The 12,500-nt window shown below is 34.8% G+C and overlaps 1 long non-coding RNA gene across 2 annotated transcripts in view; it reads left to right on the top strand.

The window, feature by feature from the left end:
• The window catches only part of LOC128704912 (uncharacterized), a 71,398-nt gene that overhangs the window by 28,552 nt on the left and 30,346 nt on the right, over nucleotides 1–12,500 (top strand). The window contains exon 3 of one of the 2 annotated variants that reach the window (XR_011394574.1): nucleotides 7,866–8,147. The exons of the other annotated variant lie outside the window; for it this stretch is intronic. This is a non-coding gene — a long non-coding RNA (uncharacterized lncRNA). Of the gene's footprint in view, nucleotides 1–7,865; nucleotides 8,148–12,500 lie in introns of those variants that run through there. 2 annotated transcript variants of the gene reach the window in all.

Here is a 12,500-nt window from a genome sequence, read left to right as displayed (position 1 = left end):
CTGCAGTAAGTTGTTATCACAGAGCACAGTTTAGGGACCATTCCCTCAAGTATCCTCCATGGATATATTATCAAATATTTCTTCTCAGCTTCGGAGAGATTAATGTAAGTGTTGCGAGATGTTTGTAATAGTTTCTGTGTTGTACTATGTGGCCAGTATATGACCTCTGTACATTTTCCAGCTCCACTCTCTTGTGTCTTGAAAGATGTTGTGAATACACAACAATATTTAGGTAGTAAGAACACAAGTGATTGAACAGTAACTTCATCTGCATTGTTTTGAAAGTTCTCGTAATGTCATGTTCTGGTCTTCTCTGTATTGTGTTTTACAAAGGAGAGATCCTATGACATAATTATTCCCAAGTTGTTTATGTGTTACTAACGTTCTATCATATTGTTTACCTGCGGTCTGTATGCTGTGCTCGTTCTGAACTCTTCATTCCTCTTATACCTGAGAAGCTGAAATTTGTCACTATTGAATATCATGCTATATTCTCACGTGAAAATTGGAAAACTTTGTTGATATATGTTCGTAGATTTTCTGTGTCTTGTATTGGGTGGGTTGGTGGTAATGGTTGATTTTGAGGACCTGCCTGTATGGGCCAATAAGCCTGCTGCAGTGTTCCTCCATTCTTATGTTCTTATGTATCATCCCTCGGTACCGTCTTTCAAAGATAATGCGAAGCTGTGGATATTGTTCATGTCTATGTGTGCTGTGAGGATGAGAAAGGGTAATGGTGCTAGGTCTCTGCCTTATTGTACTGAACCACTGACTTCACTGAGACTACAAGGTATTATTACTACCAATCTTTCTAAACCGTTTGTTAGAAATTTGGAAATTCATTTTCCTACTTTTCCTCTTATAGGCAGTGACCTCATGAGCAATTACTTCATGATTGTATTTGTCCAATGTCTATGCATTATTTCTTTTAGAAGCTAACATAATTTTGATCTAGCAGTTGTGAAGGAGACTCTTACTGTTCTAAAGTCATATACGTGGGTTGTGTAGCTAGTTTCTCCACTAAGTCAATAATTTTGCGTCTCATAACATTTTCAAAGTTTTTTGAAGTGTGATGTTAGCGCTACTTGCATGTACTTTTTTAGCTATTGCACCGCTGCCAGATTTAAGATCTCTGGGCTGTGACCTGAACCAAAGGTACTGTAACTGGATACTTTCACTAATGATACATGGCATTTGTTTATAAATAAAGCTTCTAAAAATCATTCGTGGGAATATTGTGAATTTTTTTCAGGAAACCTCTCCATACTTCTCACACTGCCTGGGAATCAAATCCAAGTACCTTAGGCTGTGAACCTAGCTCCTAGTCTTGAAACCAAGGAGCTACGAACAACACTAAGCCCTTTTAAACTAACAGGAAAACTTGTACGTAATCCTCACACAACTTTAGAAGAACTTAACAACTTACTCGTACAAGATAACATATTCCTTCCCCCTCCCCCTCAAAAAACAACAACTTTAATTCGTAAAACGATATGCCCAAGTTAGACATCAAAACATTCACTTTACAGACAAAACAAGCGTAAGTTATACATATACATTCCTACTTAGCGTTTTACATATTTTTAATTCAAAAATATGAATGAAAACAAAATTTTTTTTTGTATTTAATCAATTGCAAACGACATTAAATGAGCAGCAGTTCCCACTTTAATATGTATTAGGCTATCTAAATCACGCGTTTCACAAGCTGGGAGTTGCCCTCATGAAATATTGCAGTCATTAAGCTTTATACATTACCATAATTAGCAGATACATTGAAACCTCCAATTTCCCTTGTTCGGAACGTATTTTATTCATGGCAGTTAGTCTTCTCTGAACGAAATATTCGTCAATACAGTAGAAATATTCGTCAATACAAATGTAACTTCGTCAATATAACTGTAATATATATCAGTACAATTAATATTTGTCAATACAACTGTAATATTCATCTTTACAGCTGTAATATCCGTCAATACAACTGTAATATTCATCTTTACAGCTGTAATATCCGTCATTACAACTGTAATATTCATCTTTACAGCTGTAATATCCGTCATTACAACTGTAATATTCATCTTTACAGCTGTAATATCCGTCATTACAACTGTAATATTCATCTTTACAAGTAACTGTAATATTCGTCAGTGTTTATAATATTTTTAAAGAATTTATAATGGAATTTAAGAAGAGATACAGACGCAGAGTTAGCCTTCTTTATGACAACGTATCGCTCTGTGTAGAGCTTTATCCAGTCGTTTCACTCTGTGTAGAGCTTTATCAAGTCGTTTCATTCTGTGTAAAGCTTTATCCAGTCGTTTCACTCTGTATGGAGCTTTATCAAGTCATTTCACTCTGTGCGGAGCTTTATCAAGTCATTTAATTCTGTGTAGAGCTTTATCAAGTCATTTTACTCTGTGTACATCTATATTAAGTCGTTTCACTCTGTGTAGAGCTGTAATAAATCGCTTCACTCTGTGTAGAGCTTTATTAAATCACGTCCTCCTCTGTCTAGAGATTTTATCAAGTCACGTTATTACAACCCAGGAGTCCCAAAGGCCTGTTATCCTGGGTGTAAAGGGAGGAAAATAAACACAGCAGAAAAAAATTGACTTGTATTATCCTTCATCAGTTTAGAACAGAAGTATGTACACTATATACACTATGTACAGTGATAGGTATTAGTGCACTCCACGGTAAGCAAGGCAGAATAGAAGCCACTAGAGAGCAGACCGTGCTTCAACCAGCTCTAGAATGGGAATAACAAGGGCAGACAGGTGAGTGGTACCCACATCACCTCTGCGATTGCCAAAACCATCTTCTCATTGGCTGGAACCTGGGTACTGATTGAACGACTGGGCCCCATCATCAACCCTTAGTACCTGGTTCGTTCGTTGGGGGAGATAGCCTATCAATGAGGGTGTGTACGTGCGCCGAATAAAGGTTACGTACTCTTTGCATGCCACACACGTTTCGCTCTGTGCAGATTTATTAAGGTAGGTTTGGCTGTGTCAAGTCACTTTTTGCTCTTTGTAGAGCTTCATCAAATGAGAGAGAAAGATAGCATGAGAGCTTTTGATGTGTTTTATAAGCTCTATAGGCTTTCCTGTCATCAGTATCTGTATGGATTAATAGCAGCATCAATCAGCAACAAACAGTCCTTCGCATCAATCCATGGATGCGAAGGACTCTCTCTCTCTCTCTCTCTCTCTCTCTCTCTCTCTCTCTCTCTCTCTCTCTCTCTCTCTCTCTCTCTCTCTCTCTCTCTCACAAAATAAGGTGTCGCCTCTGGGTTCCACTGAAGCGTTATATCTCCCCACTGATAAAGCAACGAGGAAATATATCAGGAAATATATCGATTTCCTGTCGATATCTGTTAGGATGATATGAACTTACGAGCATTACCAAGATGAGCCTTATATACGTGCACTAAAGACGTATTTTGGAAATAGACACCATATGCTATACACACACACACACACACACACACACACATATATATATATATATATATATATATATATATATATATATATATATATATATATATATATATATATATATATATATATATATATATATATATATATATATATATATATATATATATATATATATATTGCAAGATATAAATACAAGAAAATAATCAGTCTTTATGCACTCTGAAGAAGCATTTTAAATTATAAATATTCTGTGATAATTATTCTAAATTATATTCTAAGTGAAAAATATTAGAAAAAACTTGAATAGGAAATGTTTCTGAGAGAGGAATATCATAAAGAAAATGCTGCAGAGAATGAAAAAGAATAGTCGTATTATAAATATATATCTCCAGGCTGACCTCGCTAGAAGCAACTTACTCTTACTCTCTCTAGGTCTCCCTCGTCTTCTCTCTCTCTCTGCTACGAATGTAACTCCCCCCCCCCACCCCCACACACACTGTATTAAGTACAACATTTGTTCCATAACTGTTGAACTTACTTCTCTCGCTTTTTCAGTCTTTCTCTTACTCTTGCACCATAAGTGTCACGATCTCCTCCGAGTATTGGCATGGCAATACGGAACTGCATAAAATTACCGTAATTATGACCCTTTCTTCCCTGCTAGCATTTCCCTCTTGAGTTACTGCCATCACTACTCAGAGAGAGTATGTGACTCAACCCCCCTTCTCCAGACGGAGAATAGAGCCTCCATCTCACACAATTATCTCTTTAAAAGAGTCACCTGTGGGAAGAGGCATCGTTCTTCTCTCTTGATTAAGACACAGGACACCACTGTCATTCCCAACATTCTTAGCTGCGACTGCTACTTAGTCATCATTCTCACGAGGCATTTTTGAATTCGGTCTGATAAGTTTGAAGCATATCTACTACACGACGGTCATTTAAGGTTGCATGTCACCTGTTCACCACCAGCCAAAAATAATTTAATATCTTAGTGATTAAAGTAAGCTCAGTGTATATATATATAAAGAGACATACGCCTCTCGGTGTATATGTACTGCTGCTTTCAGTACATACACCTCATGACAGATATACTCTTCGGAACAAATACAAAGTGAAGCATAGATTACCTTAAACTCAGGTTATATACTCTCAGTGTATATACCCCTCTGTGTATATATATATATATGCAATAAGATCACAGTAAACAGGTGATTTCAGAATATGCAAAACAACCACTCTGAAAGAATAGAGAAATTCCAAGCGCTTTCGTGACTACTCACATTATCAAGGAACTATGAAAGTAAAGCATCCAAGGAAGCTATATAAGGGGTCTGGTCGGCACCTCACTATCAGATCCCACAACGGTTTAAACACGTGACGCGCGGCGAGCCAACTTGGAAAGGTCCTTGGCACAACTCACCCCACAAACTATTCTACCCAAGAAATAAGAAATTTTAAAGATTATTTGTCCAGTGTATTATTAAATTCTTCCCAAATTCTATTAATTATAAATGGATCTAATTTATATAAACCAAAGGAAATATTCATATTATTGTCAAAACTGCTTTTTATGAAACAAGATTCAATTATATTCCTGTCGACCATGGACTTGCTTGATACTACTTTCTCAACTTTTTGAAAATCAATTGGATGGTTAAAATCTCTTACATGAATAAATAGAGCATTGGAATCTTGTCCAGTTCTAATGCTATATTTATGTTGTTTTAATCTTAGTTCGAGATTTTTACCAGTTTGACCGTAATAAACTTTATCGCAAATTTTACAAGGAATCTTATAGACACATCCATCAGCATTTTGGGGGGAATTCTTTATCAAAAGTTTTTTTACTGTATCGAGATTTTTTAATACAACTTTAATATTAAAAGTCTTAAGAAGAGAAGGCATATCAACCAAGTTTTCATGGTAAGGGAGAACCAACATATTTTTATTTGAATAAGGCTGGTTGTCCCTTTTTGGATTGTAAAAAGTATTTCTGGCAACTTTAAAAGATTTATCAATTACATTTCTTGGGTATTTTAAATCATTACCTATTTCATAAATTTTGGATATTTCCTCATCTATGAACTCAGGACTACAAATTCGTAAAGCTCTCAGAAACATTGATGAGAAAACAGACAGTTTGACTATCTTGATGCGAGGAATAATAGTGGACATAGGAACAGTTATTAGTAGGTTTTCTGTAAATTTTAAATTTGAATTCATTATTACCCTTAATAATTAAAACATCTAGAAAAGGCAATGAGTTATTTTCTTCAAACTCAACAGTAAAGTTTATTGAATGGGCTAAGCTATTTAATTTTCCAAGGAAATGGTGTATATCTACATTTTTGGGCATAAGACACAAAATATCATCAACATATCTGAACCATTTAGCTCTATTAGGGAGGATTGTGTTAAGTAACCTTGTTTCAAAAAATTCCATGTATAGGTTACTAAGAACAGGTGAAAGAGGATTTCCCATTGCCATACCAAACTTCTGAGTGTAAAATTTATCATTAAATACAAATTTTGCATCAACAATGCAAAGTTTAATAAGTTTAATGATAGTAGGAACTGGCAATGGTAAATCATAGTTAACGAGTTCTTCAGATAAGAAACTTAATAAATCATCAACAGGAACTTTCGTAAACAAGGAAGTAACATCAAAACTAACCATGTTAAAATCATTTAGGTCAGTCAAGGAGCTTAATTTATCAACCAAGTCTATGTTGTTTTTAACATTAAAGTTAGAAATTTTGCCAACAATAGGGCTCAAAATATCAACAAGCCATTTGGATAATTTATATGAAACTGACCCTATGGAGCTAATAATTGGTCTGACTGGATTCCCTGGTTTGTGTGTTTTTATTAGTCCATACATGTAAGGCAAAGATGGATTAGTGGAAGTAAATTGTTTGACTAATTCATCTTTGCCTTTCAGTAGAAGTTTTATTGTTTTATTGAAATTGCTGTTAACGGTTTCTAGGGGATTTTTCCTAAGTTTAGAATAGGTTTCAGTATCATCTAAGAGATTATTCATTTTTTCTTGGTAATCATTTTCTTTCATAATTACTATTGCATTTATTTTGTCTGCTTTAGTAAGGCGCAAATTTTTATTGTTATTAAGTGTATCATAAGACTTAAAGAATCTTTGAAATAGGTAATGATTTAAAATACCCAAGAAATGTAATTGATAATTCTTTTAAAGTTGCCAGAAATACTTTTTACAATCCAAAAAGGGACAACCAGCCTTATTCAAATAAAAATATGTTGGTTCTCCCTTACCATGAAAACTTGGTTGATATGCCTTCTCTTCTTAAGACTTTTAATATTAAAGTTGTATTAAAAAATCTCGATACAGTAAAAAAACTTTTGATAAAGAATTCCCCCCAAAATGCTGATGGATGTGTCTATAAGATTCCTTGTAAAATTTGCGATAAAGTTTATTACGGTCAAACTGGTAAAAATCTCGAACTAAGATTAAAACAACATAAATATAGCATTAGAACTGGACAAGATTCCAATGCTCTATTTATTCATGTAAGAGATTTTAACCATCCAATTGATTTTCAAAAAGTTGAGAAAGTAGTATCAAGCAAGTCCATGGTCGACAGGAATATAATTGAATCTTGTTTCATAAAAAGCAGTTTTGACAATAATATGAATATTTCCTTTGGTTTATATAAATTAGATCCATTTATAATTAATAGAATTTGGGAAGAATTTAATAATACACTGGACAAATAATCTTTAAAATTTCTTATTTCTTGGGTAGAATAGTTTGTGGGGTGAGTTGTGCCAAGGACCTTTCCAAGTTGGCTCGCCGCGCGTCACGTGTTTAAACCGTTGTGGGATCTGATAGTGAGGTGCCGACCAGACCCCTTATATAGCTTCCTTGGATGCTTTACTTTCATAGTTCCTGGATAATGTGAGTAGTCACGAAAGCGCTTGGAATTTCTCTATTCTTTCAGAGTGGTTGTTTTGCATATATATATATATATATATATATATATATATATATATATATATATATATATATATATATATATATATATATATATATATATATATATATATATATATATATATATATATATATATATATATATATATATATACCCACTACATGGTGGCCCGGTGGCCTGGTGGCTAAAGCTCCCGCTTCACACACGGAGGGCCCGGGTTGGATTCCCGGCGGGTGGACACGTTTCCTTACACCTGTTGTCCTGTTCACATAGCAGTAAATAGGTACCTGGGCGTTAGTCGACTGGTGTGGGTCGCATCCTGGGGGACAAGATTGAGGACCCCAATGGAAATAAGTTAGACAGTCCTCGATGACGCACTGACTTTCTTGGGTTATCCTGGGTGGCTAACCCTCCGGGGTTAAAAATCCGAACGAAATCTTATCTTATCTTACAGGGAGACCGGCAAGGTTCCCCAAGTGACGCTCTCCACCACTCGGCCACAAGTGACGCTCTCCACCACTCGGCCACAAATGCCTCAAGACATTTATGACCGAGTGGTGACTTAAAAATATATTATACAGAGAAAAAAATAAAAATAATAAAAATTAAGCAAATTATAAATAAAAGAAAAGGAAATACCTAAAGAAAGTAATTCAAAATATTACTTTTAAATGTAATATCCCAACATATTACCGCTATTGAAATTTTTGAGGCTTAATTAAAATGCAAATTTTTATTCCTCTCATTTATTTCTCCTCCCCCCAATTCATTATTTTTTATTTAAACACCTGTAATTTTTGAGAGCAAATTATATATTGTATTTTGTGAATGATTGATGTTGTTGTTTTTTTGTGTATGATTATTGTATTTTGTATTTTGTGTATGTTTAATTAAGTCAGTTATTATTATTATTATTATTATTATTATTATTATTATTATTATTATTAATTATTATTATTATTATTATTATTATTATTATTATTATTATTATTATTATTATTATTATTAATTATTATTATTATTATTATTATTATTATTATTATTATTATTATTATTATTAATTATTATTATTATTATTATTATTATTATTATTATTATTAATTATTATTATTATTATTATTATTATTATTATTATTATTATTATTATTATTATTATTATTATTATTATTATTATTAAACTACTAATGAGCCAGCTAACCATCTAACTAACTTATGAACGAACTAATTAATTACCTAGCTAACTAATGAAGCAACAGATCCCACAGTTATAAATATCATTTGATACGTATCTACACCATGACGAGTACCTACTCCAACACCTGCTTACATGTCTCTCACACCTTACACGCCTCTCACGCCTACTTACACGCCACTCACACCTTACATGCCTCTCACACCTACTTACATTCCACTCACACCTTACATGCCTCTCACACCTACTTACATGCCTCTCACACCTTACATGCCTCTCACACCTACTTACATGCCTCTCACACCTTACATGCCTCTCACACCTACTTACATGTCTCTCACACCTTTCATGCCTCTCACACCTACTTACATTCCTCTCACACCTACTTAAACACATCTCACACCTACTTATACACATCTCTCTCCTACTTACACACTTCTCACACCTACTTTTACACATCTCACACCTACTTACATACATCTACATAATCTCACAACTGTAACTGGTCTGCAGTGATGAGAATGCAAATGAGAAATTAGGAAGCTCTCTGAATATGAATATGAACCATTATTTCTCATTCTGGCTGAGGTTACGTCCACTCTTATTGATTTAGACTTGTAGTGAAGTCAGATTCACGTGATTTAAGAAAAATATTGACTTTAGGCTTTATTAATAAATATGATTTTAGGGAAATATTAACTATAGACGTTATTAATAAGTCTTATTTAGGGAAATATTAACATTAGACTTTATTCATGTCGTAGTTAGGGAAAAATAAACTTTAGACTTCATTAATAAGTCTTATTTACGGAAGTATTAAAATAAGACTTTATTAATAAAACTGACTTAGATTTCATTTGCTTTAGATTTTATTCATAAGTCTGATTAAAGTATTTAAAGAAAATATTCACTTCAGACCGTTCGTAAGTCTAATTCTTTTCTACTTCTCTTCTACTTCTTCTTCCTCTCTTGGTCCCTTCCCTGTCCCTCTCTCGCCTATATATACTGGTTCCCTCGCTCTCTTGTGTTAGTGTGACATTGTTAATGGTCCGAGTCGGACCCAAAAGTCGTTTTAAGCTTTCCTCTCTGGGTTATTTGTGTATTGTTCCAGTCACGGTATTTTGACTTCTTGTTCTTTTTTGAGGAAGGTTTTGCTTCTCTTTTTGTTTACGTATGATATATTTAATTAATTTTTAAAGGGTTGGAGTTGTAAGCCGGTGGAAGGCCTCGATCAGATGACCAAAAGCTCCTACGGCGGGTCATATGATTGAGACTCTGGTCTGGAAATGCTTGTCCTCTTTCTTGGCAAACATTACCCTACCTACAAGTCTGATTAAAGACGATATATACTTTAGACTTTGTTCAGACGTTTAATTACGGTGCGGGGTTTCTAAAAGTATTATCCTGAGGGCTGAGGAGGTTTGGACATTTAGAGAGGATGGAACAAACTAGAATGATTTGAAGGGCTTTTAAATCTGTAGTGGAAAGAAGGCGGGGTAGGGGTCGGCCTAGGAAAGGTTGGAGGGAGAAAGGTAAAGGAGGTTCTGCGTGCGAGAGGCTTGGACTTCCAGCAAGCGTGCGTGAGCGTGTTATATAGAAATGAATGGATACAAATGGTTTTTAGGACTTGACGTGCTGTTGGAGTGTGAGCAAAGTAACATTTATGAAGGGATTTAGGGACACCGGCAAACCGGACTTAGAGTCCTGGAGATGGGAAGTACAGTGTCTGCACTCTGAAGGACGGGTGTTAATGTTGCAGTTTAAAAACTGTAGTGTCGGCACATTTCTGGCAAGACAGTTTTTCTTCTTTTTCGGGTCACGCCGCCTTGGTGGGAAGCGGCCGATGTGTTAATAATAATAATAATAGTCTGTTAACAATAGTCTAGAAAAAAACAGAAAATAAAAATAACATTTTGTGGTCTCTGGCAGATTTTTTTTAACTTATTCAAAAAACAAAAAAAAAAATATGTATTCGAAAATAATATGCGAAATTGGCTCTCTCTCTATTTTTTTTTTTTTCAAAAAGAGTGACGTATAGTTTACGTAAAATAAACGTAATGTGCGTGAAATTTTAATTAGCCTCTCGACTACGATTTTAGTTTAAGAATTTACTTAAATTATTTTCTACTTTATATTGCACTTCGTAAGTCACTGGAAAGTGTGTTTAAAAAGGCAAATTAAAGTGAATACGGAAAAGAAAGGTGATTACGGGAAGATTAGGGAGGGAAAGATTGGATAACAGATTGGGGGAAAGGCCAGAGGGCAGTCAACAGCAGAGCATTTCGGATAAATTAGGTAAATTTTGTCCCTAGGATCCGACCAACACCAGTCGACTAACATCTAGGTACCTAATTAACTGCTAGGTGAACAAGGACAGCAGGTGTCTTACGGAAACACGTCCTAATGTTTCCACTCTTATTGGGGATCGAATCACGGACCTCAGTGTGTAAGCTGAGTGCTCATGTAATCCAACTCCTGGACACCTCTGTTTGAACAAGCTATCTGCAGAAAAGTCTGACCTCGAGAAGAGCTGCAAGGGTAGAAAAGCTCTGTAAATAGGTCGCAGGTATTACACGGGTATAAGAAGTGGACGTGTAAGCAGATTGGTCTTTGAAAGACGAGGTGAACCACTGAATTGACGGAGGGGAAAAAGGTGAAAGGTGTATTGAGGCATATGCGGAGACAAGGAACGTTATTTATGGAAGCAAAGGGGCAACGTACCAGAGTACAGTGGCACCAACACTGCTATCTGGGTGTGAAGAGGAGGTTGGAGGCAGTGAAGACGTCATGTTTGAGGGCAATGTGTGGTTTAAATATTATGTAGAGTATTCGGAGCCTGGCGAGTAGATGACTGTGTGGAGTTACCAGAAGTATTATTGAGAGGGTTGAGGAGCGGTTGTTGAGGTGGGAAGTACAGTGTCTGCACTCTGAAGGCTGCCTGAGGATGTTACAGTTCAGGGGGTCATCTGAGCTATGATGTCAGTACACTTCTGGCAAAACAGTGATTGAATGAATAATGGTAAATACGCTTCGTCTTTTTTGTCACCCTATTTCGGTGGGAGACGACTGGTGTGTTTATATATATATATATATATATATATATATATATATATATATATATATATATATATATATATATATATATATATACATGTATATATATATATATATATATATATATATATATATATATATATATATATATATATATATATATATATATATATATATATATATATATATATATTATTGACGGTGCCAAAATAAATTACACACACTAACATTATATTGATCAATTAAATAGAACACAAAATATAAAAAAAATATATTCACAATTTTTTGCTCTTCTTGAAAAATATTTTTAGGCAGCGAACAAAAAACAAATACAGTACAAAGCGTCACCTGGGAAATATTTTGTCGACACAGTGACCTGAATACTAATAGCAGACTCACACCTGAAGTATTCTGGTGTATTTACACTCACAGGTGTGTATGTCTCTCTGTATATATATTGAGAGGTGTGTGTATCTCTGTAAAATGTACTGGCAGGTGTGTATCTCAGTGTATATATATTGAGAGGTGTGTGTATCTCTGTAAAATGTACTGGCAGGTGTGTATCTCAGTGTATATATATTGAGAGGTGTGTGTATCTCTGTAAAATATACTGGCAGGTGTGTATCTCAGTGTATATATATTGAGAGGTGTGTGTATCTCTGTAAAATATACTGGCAGGTGTGTATCTTAGTGTATGTACAGTGAGAGGTGTGTGTATCTGTAAAATATACTGGCAGGTATGTATCTCAATGTATATACATTGAGAGGTGTGTGTATCTCTGTAAAATATACTGGCAGGTGTGTATCTTAGTGTATATACATTGAGAGGTGTGTGTATCTCTG

This window comes from Cherax quadricarinatus, chromosome 91, assembly GCF_038502225.1.
Source record: "Cherax quadricarinatus isolate ZL_2023a chromosome 91, ASM3850222v1, whole genome shotgun sequence".
NCBI lineage: Eukaryota > Metazoa > Arthropoda > Malacostraca > Decapoda > Parastacidae > Cherax > Cherax quadricarinatus.
Note: the sequence above shows the minus strand (reverse complement) of the source record. Positions and strands in the feature narration are given on the sequence as shown.